We start from the raw sequence: 13270 nt of genomic DNA on the forward strand, positions 1-13270 counted from the left end.
CATAGGTTACATCGTTTCAGCCCATGACAGGGCCTCCACCGTTAGCCTGTGGACACTTGGCTATGATTCACCTCCTGTGACGGCTATGACATATCGACAGATACACTGAGTTTCGGGCCCTTCTGTTCTCTAAAATGCTGCCTTCGTTTTGGGCCGCTATAAAAAAGGCTCACATGCACCCCTTCTGGAATAGGGCCCTGGAGTCTTGAAAGGAACACTTTCATATTTCTTTTTCTTTTTTTTGTGCCCGTATGTTGAATGGCGCTATTCATGGCGTTGCCAAATTAATTTGGATTAATGTCATGTGTCATTTGATTAATGTCATCAGAAGATGATCAGCACCAATGTTGATGTTTGCAATTGGAACCACCGTGATTATGAGGACACCCTCACAGGATCATTTATTGAAGCATATTGATCAAAATCGCATTGAAACACCAACTTCTCTTGATTGGTACATGTTGATCAGCTGCCTTTGTGAAGTATCAAACAATAGCGTTTCATTTTCCCCACAAGAATTTAGATGAACCTGAACCAAATATATGTTGGTCAATATAGTGCAATAAGTGCAAAGCAATTAAAACAAATGAAATTGATTAGGGAAATAGAAGTAATTGATCATCTAGATGCACCATAAATTAGTGTATGCCTTACATGACTTTGATTTCTCAACAGGGGAATGGCACCATCCATTTTATTTCAACTGTGGCAAATACAATGCATTATATTGATGTTTTGTGTCACTGGCCTGAACACAATACCCCATAATGTCAAATTGGAATTACATTTCCAGAAATTTGTACATATTATTTAAAAATCAAAAGTGTTTTGAGTAAATAAGTATTCGACCCCTTTGTTATGACAAGCTTAAATAAGTTCAGGAGTAAAGCTGTACGTAACAAGTCACATTATAAGTTGCATGGACTCACTATGTGTGCAATGATAGTGTTAAACATGATTTTTAATGCCTACCTGATCTCTGTACCTCACACCTACAATTATCTTAAATCAGCTTGAAAATCTTTGGCAAGACATGAAAATGTCGGTCCAGCAATGATCAAGAACCAACTCGACAGAGCTTGATGAAAAAAACAAAAATGTACGTGCAAATATTGTATAATCCAGGTGTGCAAAGCTCTTAAAGACTTACCCAGAAAGACTCACAGCTGTAATCACTGCCAAAGGTGATTCTAACATGTATTGACTCAGGGGTGTGAATACTTATGTAAGTGAGATATTTCTGCACTTCATTTTCAATAAATGAGCAAACATTTCTAAAATCTACTTAATCCATTTTGAATTCAGGCTGTAACACAACAAAATGTGAAATAAATCAAGGGGTATGAATACTTCCTGAAGGCTCTGTACAACACATCAATAAAGTAAGCGACTGTAATGTGTAGATCACTTCTTTACTCTCCTTTTACATTTTTCTGGCAGTTCATTTGCCACGTTTACCTTAGCGCGATACTAGCTGTCGATGCCCGGGCGCTAATCAAAAGCATAAAATCTAACCCTCAGCATTTATCAGGCCTGAGAGGATGTACAGTACAGCTCTGGAGTGGATTCCCATTGCATTGCATCTTCAGACAGCTAATATTGATCACCAAAGAGCAGGGATGTTTCGCAGGGGGCTTTCCTTTGTTTTTTTCCCCCACAGGTTCCTCTACAGGTCTAAGAGAAGGTAATTTAAAAAATTTGAATCGGTAAGATGCCAACTTACCTGGGGCTATAATGAAGAGAGCTGCTGACGACAGCGATAAGTGCATCCACAGTATCAACAGTATGAACGAGTGAATTAATTGAATTATGAGCTCTCATGCAGAGTAACAAAGCGGCGAACCGGAAACAAGTTCACCCCTCATAGACTTCAGCTCCAGTAGGCCCTAGGTTAAAAAAAGATACACAACAGTCCAAAACAATAAAAACAACATTTTTTTCACCATAACTCTGGACATAGAAATCTCCAATGTTTACAATGTTGACATTTTCAGAAATAGAAACTTAGAGTTGACTTGCTGAGGCTTGGGTACTTGGATAGAGTATCAGGACTGAGCGTCCATACAGAAAACTCATATGTCATAAACTTCATTTACATATATGTTCAGAACATTCATAAACTATTTAACTTGAGCACATCATAGAATATGTATGTAAATATATTTTAAACTCTATGTAAATTAAATATATTTTTGCGCCACATGTATCATGCTGAATTGTAATGTTGAGTCTATGGACCTCTGGTTCCTTGGCATTAAGTTCCCAAAGTGGGGTTTGCATGCAAAAGTTGAAAATAAATTATGCAGCTATTGAGGCTACTTGCCAATTATGAAACAATGTAAGATTAGCTATGCTAATCTCGAAAAGAGACACTTGAACCTAGAACATATTGCTCCCGAGCTCAAATCCCAATTTGAAATGATCCAGAGCCCCGCCTCCAGCCCACCTCCAACTGACAGAGCAGCAGTTGCAATTTAGAATTTTCAGCTGTCAGCGCCCAAAATCTTTCTCATTGATAATAGCATTTTGTTTTATTATTTAATCATAACATCGATTTAAAATATGTTTTTAAACTAGCGGGTCAAACTGCCTGAAAGAAAGAGTTTTCACCGAGCTAGCTAACACAGCTAGTTAGCTATGTAGCTCCTTTAGCTTGTACACACAACATGCAGTGTGACTGACCAAGGCAAGAAATTCTTTGGGTAGTTAATATGTCATGTAGCTACAGTACAGGTATGTGTTAGATATAATCTAATTGCCAAAGCTAGGTAGTTAATGTTAAATGTTGCTTGCCAGGCAATGCATTGCTTGCTAGCTAACGTAAACTCACCCCATTCCGTACAAATGTGCGCAACCGCGACATTCATACTACAAAGAAAACTAATGGGACTGTAGCGACTGTGTTGACTTCAAAATCGGGTGTGTGAACTAGGTTTCTATTCAAGCGTTGATCGACATGGTAATGGCTCTATAGCATTGGAGAAAAGTTGAAAAAACTGACCCTCCGTTACATCGTGACGTGTCATGCCATAACGTACAGCACGCATAAAGCAACTATTTCTGTCTTACAATATATCTCCACCAGGTGTAGCTCTTCTCTCATCCTTTAAAAACAAGATATGGACAGTGACGGGGGAAAGGGGGATACCTAGTCATTTTTTGCGTCATCATTGCATGCGATCATCTTTCTCAAAGCCGCTGTTTACTTCTAAGACCACTTTAGCACCGCCCTAAAAACCAGATTCAAATTCGACACAAACCTTCAAATAGGTATGTAATGACACATTATATAAAATCTCTACAGTGATTTATTTACATTTTAGAGGCGATAAGGTGATACATTGGACAGATCGAGTGAAAAAAAGCAACATCTCTCCTTCTCACTATCACGCATTAGTTTCGCTTCCCCACCCACCATTTTTAAAAAGATCCGACGGGGCTCATTGCCTTCTTGAATCATGCAGAAACGGGCAGCGTGGGGGTCATGTAATTGATTCTGTTGGAAAGGGGAGAAATTGTGCTTTACAGTGGTATTGACATTACAGTTGATCTGGAAGTATTACGTTTTTGGGCCGCTAAAATAAGGTCAATTGTATGGACCAAGGCGATGTACAAAAGTGAGTGAGTTTACGTTAGCTAGCTTTGTAGTGAGGGCTGGGTTTCTCTGACAGCAATATAGTTAGAACTGGCTAGCTAGCTAGATTATTTTAAGCTAAAAATAAAAATATTTTTCCCTGCAGTGGATCATTCTGGTCTGGAGCCTCAACAGCTAATATAAGTTAGTATGTTGTATCATTTAGCTAGTTAGCTCCTGAACATTATCCCCTAATTCTATATCTTGTGTGGAATTGTTTCACTGACTCTCTGTCTCTGCATTATTCACAGGGCAGTTGTCAACTTGTGAGTCTGTAAATGGACACTGGAGGTTAAGGAATCTGCATTGTAAGTATCAATTTGATGTTCATGAACATTTGCCACAACCTGATTTGGTCGGGGTGCATTGTAGTTAAGCCATACCCTAACCCTTTCCCTAACCTTAACCTAAGAGAAACAAACAGGTGCAATCAATGAACAAAAATGAAATCCTTACAGGAAGCCCAACTTCATTGGGTAGTCACAAAATAACCCCTAATTCTTCATCTTGTGTTGATTTTTTTTCACTGACTCTGTCACATTATCCTCAGAGTAACTGTCAACTTGTTTAATGACCTTATTTTCCGTTCATCTCCGTTCATCTTTGCCTCTATCCTGACTAGTCTCCCAGTCCCTGCCACTGAAAACATCACAACATGATGCTGCCAACACCATGCTTCACAGTAGAGATGGTGCCAGGTTTCCTCCAGGCGTGATGCTTGGCATTCAGGCCAAAGAGTTCAATCTTGGTTTCATCAGACCAGAGAAATTGATTTCTCATGGTCTGAGAGTCCTTTAGGTGCCTTTTGTCAAACTCCAAGCGGGCTGTCATGTGCCTTTTACTGAGGAGTGGCTTCCGTCTGGCCACTCTACCATAAAGGCCTGATTCGTGGAGTGCTGCAGAGATGTTTGTCCTTCTGGAAGGTTCTCCCATCTACAAAGAGGAACTCTGCAGCTCTGTCAGAGTGACCATCAGGGTCTTGGTCACCTCCCTGACCAAGGCCCTTCTCCCCAGATTGCCCAGTTTGGCTGGGGCGGCCAGCTCTAGGAAGAGTCTTAGTGGTTCCAAACTTCATCCATTTAAGAATGATGGAGTTCACAGTGTTCTTGGGGAGCTTCAATGCTGCAGAAATGTTTTGGTACCCTTCCCCAGATCTTTGCCTAGACACAATGCTGTCTCAGAGCTCTACAGACAATTCCTTGAACCTCATGGCTTGGTTTTTGCTCTGACATGCATTGTCAACTATAGGACCTTATATAGACAGGTGTGTGCCTTTCCAAATCAGGTATAATCAATTAAATTGACCACAGGTAGACTCCAATCAAGTTGTAGAAACATTGCAAGGATGATCAATGGAAACAGGATGCACCTGAGCTCAATTTCGAGTCTTATAGCAAAGGGTCTGAATACTTATGTAAATAAGGTATTTCGGTTTTTTGTTTTTAATACATTTGCAAAAATGTATAAAAATCTGTTTTCGCTTTGTCATTATGAGGTGTTGTGTTTAGATTGCTGAGGATATTGTTTTATTTAATCCATTTTAGAATATGGCTGTAACGTAACAAAATGTGGAAAAAGTCAAGGTGTCTGAATACTTTCCGAAGGCACTGTATGTGGACATATGTGACCGACTGGCTCAATTCGGTCTTATGTATCACAATGTGAAATTGTGTTTTTACAATGGATAATAGTAGAGACTCAGAGCTACAACATGTTAGATGATACACTACAGTTGAGGAACAATGGGAAAGTTCTCCTTTTTCACATTTGATAAACTTGGAAACTCACGTTTGAGAAAATAGTCTTTGAATATTTTGGTACTACTACTGGAGAGCTCTTCTTTGTCTACAGCCTTTCAGCATCGGTCACACCCTGTTAAGCTTTAGCCCCACCCATCTCTTTAAGGGTTGATCTGAGCTATCTGTACGAACAACAGTGGTCAAGCACCTAAGCTAACTTGCTAGCTACTTCCAGACACAAATGAGAGAACAGCTCACTGAACATTACTCGCCCTAACAGAGCTGGTTAGGCTGTTATGTTATCCAGAGTGTTGGTGACTGTAACTGTGCTGCTGGCAACAATTTAATTATGCTTTTTACCGACATTTACTGACACCGGCCATATTCAACGGGTGTTGAGCGTTCGTAAATTCATCAGTTATTCTGCACTCAGGCGCACTCAGACGAGAGTGCTCTTAAATCAGGGTAGATGACCAGACAGAATTTACGAACACACCTGAAATGGTTACTTGCATAGTGGAGTCTTTTGTTAAGACATGTAGCTAGCTAGGTAAATAATGAACCATAATCCCAATTCCTGACTTTACTTCCCTGCGTGAATCTGCAGGTAGCTAACCACCCAGGTCCAATGTTAGCTAACTAACATTCGGCTATAGCTAGCCAAGCAAATGGCTCTGAGATACGAATAATAAGATCATACACGTAACGTTAGCTAGCGAGCCAGCCAGCTAACGTTAGCTAGCTAGCTAACAGTACACTTTAACTTGAAATTAAACCACTTTCTGTCAAATTTAGAAACGTGTAATATCTGAAAACCTAGCCAGCTAGACTATCTTAACCGTATTCATCATTCATAGATGAACGTGTCTCCTGTTGGATACCATGGTTGCCCTTAGTTTGAAGATGTAATCCGGAGACAGTTCTTTTCTCCATTTCCTTAGCTATCATACTCGAGTTCCACTGATTTCAAAACTCGGTCCTCCAGAAAGTGGAGAGCAACACTTATGCATTTTTACTACCAAATACATTAAAAAAAGCTGCATTAGACAGGATTACCTAGACAGACTGACCAGCTCAAATAGACGGAAGCTGCTATATGGCATACCAATTCAATGTCATCTCTCAGCATGTCATTATCTCAGCCAATCATGGCTAGCGGGAAGGTTGCCCCTTTTTCTGTGGCTAAACCAACTAGGCTCGTAATTTAACAATTGTATTCATATTTACAGATAGCATACAAGTTTGTTATTAAGGCATATGAAAGTTCACATGTTCGAGAATGCATTTCTGCCAAAAAATGCATTTTGATTTATAAAAAGGTTTACGTTCAAACGGCTCTCCTATGAAGTAGTGACCTGCGACATACGCCTCGTTTCCTGAAACGGGTCACATATATGAGCAATAAATATATTTAGATATATTTATTTCAAATATTAGTACGTACTGTATATTACATATATGTATACAAAATATGTGTCAATATATTAGGCTTCGGTATGGGTTAACAGCACTTAGGGTCTTCAGGCATCAAGGTCTACCGCCATCTGTGAGGTACCATCACCACTACCTGTAATTTCAAATTCTGACTTTGACCCATTATCTTAAAGTTCAAGGGCATCAAGGGATAGAATAATAGTGAATTTGTCTGGCTAGTATATTCTTGTCTAAATCCTTTACTATCAACCACTCACAGAGCAAAAATTCAGTCCACAAGGCATTTTGAAGCACCACTCCACATTGCCTGGCCAGTTGAAAGGCAAATTTGAAAACACTAACTGAAGTGGAGCATGGTTAGGAAAATGCATGGTGGCCTGCATTCAAAAGGTCAACATTATGTATTGCAGAGAATGGATGGCTAAGCCGGTTTTCAAATGTTGGCCCACTTTGTCAGCAATTTCATAAACAGACAGGAGTGGAAGCCTGACTCATACTCACCTTCCGTACACCATACAGATTGCTGCTATGTAGTTCTATGTTTGCACAGTAGCTAAGGTTGGTAGTTATTGATTAAGGGTAAAAATATATATTTGAAGGAAATCAGAAAACTGAAACTGGGACGTTGTTGAAGTAGGGATGAAACATTATTCCCATCCTGTTCCTCTACTGAACACTAATCTCATATTTAGTCAAATTAATGTTGCTAATAAAACAACTAAATGTCTTCACTTAATGAATGTTGTACAAAATTGGGGGGATAACCCACAGAACTTCAAACATCACACATGTGCAACAAAATGTAAAGCTCATCTACAAATCACATGTCAGATACACACAGCATGAGGCCTATTGTTCAAACAAACTTTTCTCTCTTGTTTGGGATTGGAAATTAATTTTACTGTGCAATGTTCTAGTCTAAATTAGAATCACTGTAGGATTTCAATCTGTGAGTGAGAGAATGAAGGGGGAAAAGCCTGCCTAGCCAATTAGCCAGGCAATAATGGATTTCTAAGTCACAAGAGGAACCATTTGCCCTCTAATTTAAATAGTCAAGATAATTACAGTAAATGAAAATATGGATGAGAATATTACCATGTACATATCAATTGTCATGCATGTCTGGTAGTCTCTTTCCTTTTCTCTCTGCACTAGAAATCCACACATCTAGACACTAAAACAAATATAACTCCTAAGATAGAGGCCTTTCAGTTAACCTACAATTGGTGGTGTCAGTTTGTCACCCAAATTATGTTCTTCGTTTTTGACACAGAAATCAACTGCACTAGTTGTTCAGGCTCTGGTCTTGTCCCATCTTGATTACTGTCTGGTAATATGGTCAAGTGCAGCAAAGAAAGACCAAGCAAAGTTGATAATGGCTCAAAACAGAGCAGCACGCCTTACCCTTAACTGCACATACAGAACTAGCATCAACGACATTCATGATAGTCTTTCCTGGTTGACGAGAGATTAACTGCTACTCTTATAATTTTTATGAGAAATGTTACTTTAATGAAAATGTCTGATTGTCTGCGTAATCAAATAAAATTCAGTTCAGCGACCAATAAAAACTCCACAAGACATGCCACCAGGGGGCTCTTCACAGTCCCCAGTCCAAAACGAACTCACGGCAATGCACAGTATTATACAGAGCCATGATCGCATGGAACTCTCTTCCATCTCCAAATACTCAAGCAAACAGAAAAATTGCCTTAAAAAATAGATGAAACAACAGTTCTTGAAACGGCTGGGACTGTGAGGGGACACACACAAACATACGCACACACAATGTTTTTAGTAGTATTGTTTGTGCTATTATTATAATTTTTATATTTTTAGTTGAATTGTTTATATATCTTATTTTAAATTTGTGTGACTGTCCTTGTCTATCAGTGTATCAGTGTTTTGTGTTTATTGTGGACAAAGCTGCTGCTTTGTCAAAAGCTAAAGGGGATCCGAATAAACCAATGAATTACATCATAGCCAGAGTTCTGTCACAACATCTTCAGCCATTTCTCCCCACTGCAGCGGATGTTAAGAACTCAGTAGTTGAGGTTCACAGAACTACTTCACTTGCCAGGAGCCTAAGAAGCATGAAAAACGCCCGTCCGGCGCACAAACAGATACAACAACACTCTACCCATGCCTTTACATAGCTGACACCATCAAACACACACAGCGCACCACAGAATGCCACAGCAGAATGAACAGGGACATCATAGAATCAAAAAGGTATTTGAAATGGAAAAAGGTTGTTGAACCCTATGACGTTCCAATTCTTTGCACGAGCTGCCTTTTTTATGTCTGGATCATTGATTTCCGTAGGAGTGATTTGATTCATGCTGGGAAGGTGTAGGGGGAAATTCAGAAGGGCCCAAGGAGTCTGACTATATCAGAGACCTCTCAAATGCTCCTTTGAGTGTCAATGGTGCCTTTTCTACACTATTCTTCAGTATGGTCCATGTTCTAGTATGTTCCAGAACATCACCATAGAAAACAATAGAATTAACTAAGCACACTGACCATGAAAAATAACTAACGTTTTTCTGAATGAACAAAGTGTTCTGTACCATACTGCATGGTAGAATCATATGAACAAAGACCATTGCTCAATAAGGCTTATTATCTACAATGCCTGAAAAATAATATAAAATGTTTAGATTCAAAGAACTATTGAGTGAACGCATTAGGCTTCTGTGAACGTATGATACAGCTCAATAAACATTTATTTGACAAGAAATAATCAATATACAGTTGTTTTAACAACCACCCCCAATCCCAACGGAGGACTTTGGTACTCAGTAGAGTGTGTTGATGAGGAGAGTTCCCAAGGGAAATCATTTCATACTGCACCCTCACAATGACAAGCAATGGGACAAGAATACATTAATTAACAAATGTTCATTTATCAATAAAGTGCCATCAACATACAATCCATGGTACTCTAGAAGTGAGGAGAGTATGCACAACAACAGATGCATTTTAGGCTCTTCAGACATGTATGTAATAACTAGAAAAGCATTCTGATTAATGAAAGGTGAAATGTGCATGGGTAACTAATAAACTAACTGGACCATTACTTCGTTAACATATGCAAAGTGTGATGTTCTCCTAATTGGCTTCAGCAAAAAACATATCCTTCAAAAGGCCAAGTGATATAGGGTAATACTGTGCAAAAGTGGTGTTTCAAACTGACCTCATTTCCAGATTAAAATGTGCTTCCAGTACTTGACAAAACCAATTAACATTTCTGCTCCTCCGTTCCTACAGGACAGCAGTTGTCTATATCTTGCCAGAGCCACTCGTGCTCCCTTTGTGCATATGGAGCCAGGGACACACTGCCCGACCGGGGTATTGGTCCCAGTATGAGATAAGGACTGGGCAGGGCCTCAGTGCCTGGGCAGAGGATCAGTCATTGGGCTTGATGATAGCTGGTGGCCAGGAATTCCCTCGGTGGACTCTACCTACTAGACCCAGTTGTCTCTGACACCTACTGGACTGTGTGAGCTGCCTGGATGGGTGTCTGACCCAAATAAAAGAGGCCTATGCCCTAGAAACTGAGGCTGGTGTTTTTAATGTGCAGTGTTGTGTGGAGATGAACCATTGTCTTATACACTGAGAAATGAATTATCTGTGTATTATTACATACACTATATGGCCAAAAGTATGTGAACATCCCTTCAAATGAGTGGATTTGGCTATTTCAGCCACATCCGTTGCTGACAGGTGTATAAAGTTGAGCACGCAGCCTTGCAATCTCCATAGTCAAACATTGGTAGTAGAATGGCCCGTAGTGAAAATAACTCAGTGACTTTCAATGTGGCACCGTCATAGGATGCCACCTTTTCAACAAGTGTGTTGTTCTGCTAAGCTAGAGCTTCCCCGGTCAACTGTAAGTGCTGTTATTGTGAAGTGGAAACGCCTAGGAGCAACAACGCACATGCTCACAGATGGGGACCACCATTTGCTGAAGCGAGTAGTGAGGTCCATAGAGAAATGGTTTCTCGAAATCGGTGTGGAAGAATTTGACTGGCCTTCACAGAGCCCTGACTTCAACCCCATCGAACACCTTTGGCATGAATTTGAATGCCGATTGCGAGCCAGGCCTAATCGCCCAACGTCAATGCCCGACCTCACTAATCCTCTTGTGGCTGAATAGAAGCAAGTCCCGGCCGCAATGTCCCAACATCTATTGGAAAGCCTTCCCAGAAGAGTGGAGGCTATTATAGCAGCAAAGGGGGGACCAACTCCATGTTAATGACCATGATTTTTGAATTAGATGCTCTTGGGCTATGATACGAATGTACATCAAGCTGCACAGTTGAGTTGGGCGCCATGCATAACCATCCTGAGTCACGGGGCCTTGACACCCATGTTCCCACTAAGCTGTGCGTGTATACATCTCCCCCGGGACTGCCCGCAGAAGAAATGTCAGCCAACGCAGAGAACTTCACTTTCTAGAGTTTCCCCCCTTAGTTAACACTATCAGCGTTTCCCTTTACTGTGGGTATTGTGATCGAATCAACGCAATATAAGACACTTGCAATGCAACATACCGAAACAAAATTAACTATGCACGACTTAAAGGCGCTGCATGGTCAATCAGGCCATGCAGCATTTACGCTGATATGGCCTCTACATTCATACTTCTTGGGCTTCGCGAAGCAGCGCAGAGCTGTTGAGTAGAGCTGTTGTGAAGGAAGTTGTCAAGGGAGTGAATTTGTGTTTATACAGGACCTCCTGCCCCCACCTACCATCAAACAGTCCTGTCAATGTGGATCTATACGGATCCCTCAGCATTGTTACAAAATATGGGAGGCACCTAATAATCCCCAGTTTACAATTGGCTCATTCATCCCCCTCCTCTCCCCTGTAACTATTCCCCAGGTCGTTGCTGCAAATGAGAATGTGTTCTCAGTCAACTTACCTGGTAAAATAACGGTAAAATAAAATAAAAATAAAATAAAATAAAACATTGTGATGCGGTATGGAGCTCAATTTGGCCTCTGCATTGAGCATAAATTGGCTTTCAGCCCGTACTCTACACAGACCTATGCGGCATAACCAATCAGAGCTGCAGTAGGCCTATATGCAAATAGACCATTGCCATGTATGGATATGTGCAATTTACTTTGAACTGGACTGTTTTACAGTATAAGCGGTCGTGAGTAGATGAGCTTGTTTAGAGATCAAAGCGAGAGCTGCATGTAGTCACCTGCGCACATTTGTTCATATCCTTTGCTAGTTCGTGAGTTATTAGCCCAGTTTGGGATAATTTGTAGTCAGCAATGGGGGAGGGATTGTTTCCTACAAGAGAGCAACAATTGTACATTTCTAGACTTGTATTCTGAGACAGGCTTGAATAAGCTAAGTAGCCAATAGGCAGAGGGTAGCATATTTGTCTGATTCTCTGTAATAATGGTATGGGAATAATAATGCAATTTATTTTGTAAAGTGGATTCTCGCAACAAACAACAATATTTCCAGTCACCTTGTCTGAAGTACAAGTGGAAAAACAGGTTAATGTCAAGCCCTGCATGATTTTTTTTCTTCAAAAGTCTACATTGAGCACCCCACACATTGGCTTCTATTTCCACGTTCAAATGTTATGGGATGCATTATCCCCATTTGGCAGTGAGTGGTAGATCTATGTTAGGATCAAATATCCACAGTAGCCTACTTGACCACTGTCTGAAACTGTAACTTGAAGTGGGTACAGCCTCGCTGGAAGTTGCACAGAATTTTCAAAACGTTAAGGTTTGCGCTCAGCAGTCCTGCAATTTGCTCAGTGCCGAATCATTTTTTAGAGCGAACATTGCTTGACACGTTTACTTGACAGATCTGATTGATTATAAATACAGTTTTGTCAAAATGTGTCAAGGCGCTTCACAGAAACAGATTTGAATAGACAGCCAATTATATTTAGACCATCTTTAAAAAATGGTGGAAGGGTGGTGTTTAGTGATGAGTCACTCCTATATTGTTCTTTACGTTGATTGTGGGGCCCTCATGATCCGTGTCTCAGGGGACTCTATTAGCATAACATCACTCTTCTCCTTAGCTCACTTTCCAAGTGCGATTCATGACAACGAGGAGTCATCTGTTTCATAAGTCTTCTGTCAAGTGAATCCGTTCAGACAGCACTCTGAAGAAGAGAGTTCTTTTCATGTTTTGCCTTTGAGTGTCAGGCGGTTTGGCAGGTGGAAGGGAAGAAAAACATAAGAACATTTCGGAGACCCCTTGGTAAATATCTCAAACGATGCTGACGAATGTAATCTTTTCTTTTTGAAAAATACTATTGTAGCCCTGGTCGTTGTGAACACAAGCCTAATGAAAATGTTTCCATCTGCAAAACAGTCCTGTGGAATGTTTGCTAGAATGTGGAGTAAGCAACTTCAATGTTGGCATAACAATTTTAATTTAATCGTATTACATTTGCAATAATACCATTATGTCATAACTG

The sequence above is a fragment of the Salvelinus fontinalis genome, chromosome 41 (genome assembly GCF_029448725.1).
Source record: "Salvelinus fontinalis isolate EN_2023a chromosome 41, ASM2944872v1, whole genome shotgun sequence".
Classification (NCBI taxonomy): domain Eukaryota; kingdom Metazoa; phylum Chordata; class Actinopteri; order Salmoniformes; family Salmonidae; genus Salvelinus; species Salvelinus fontinalis.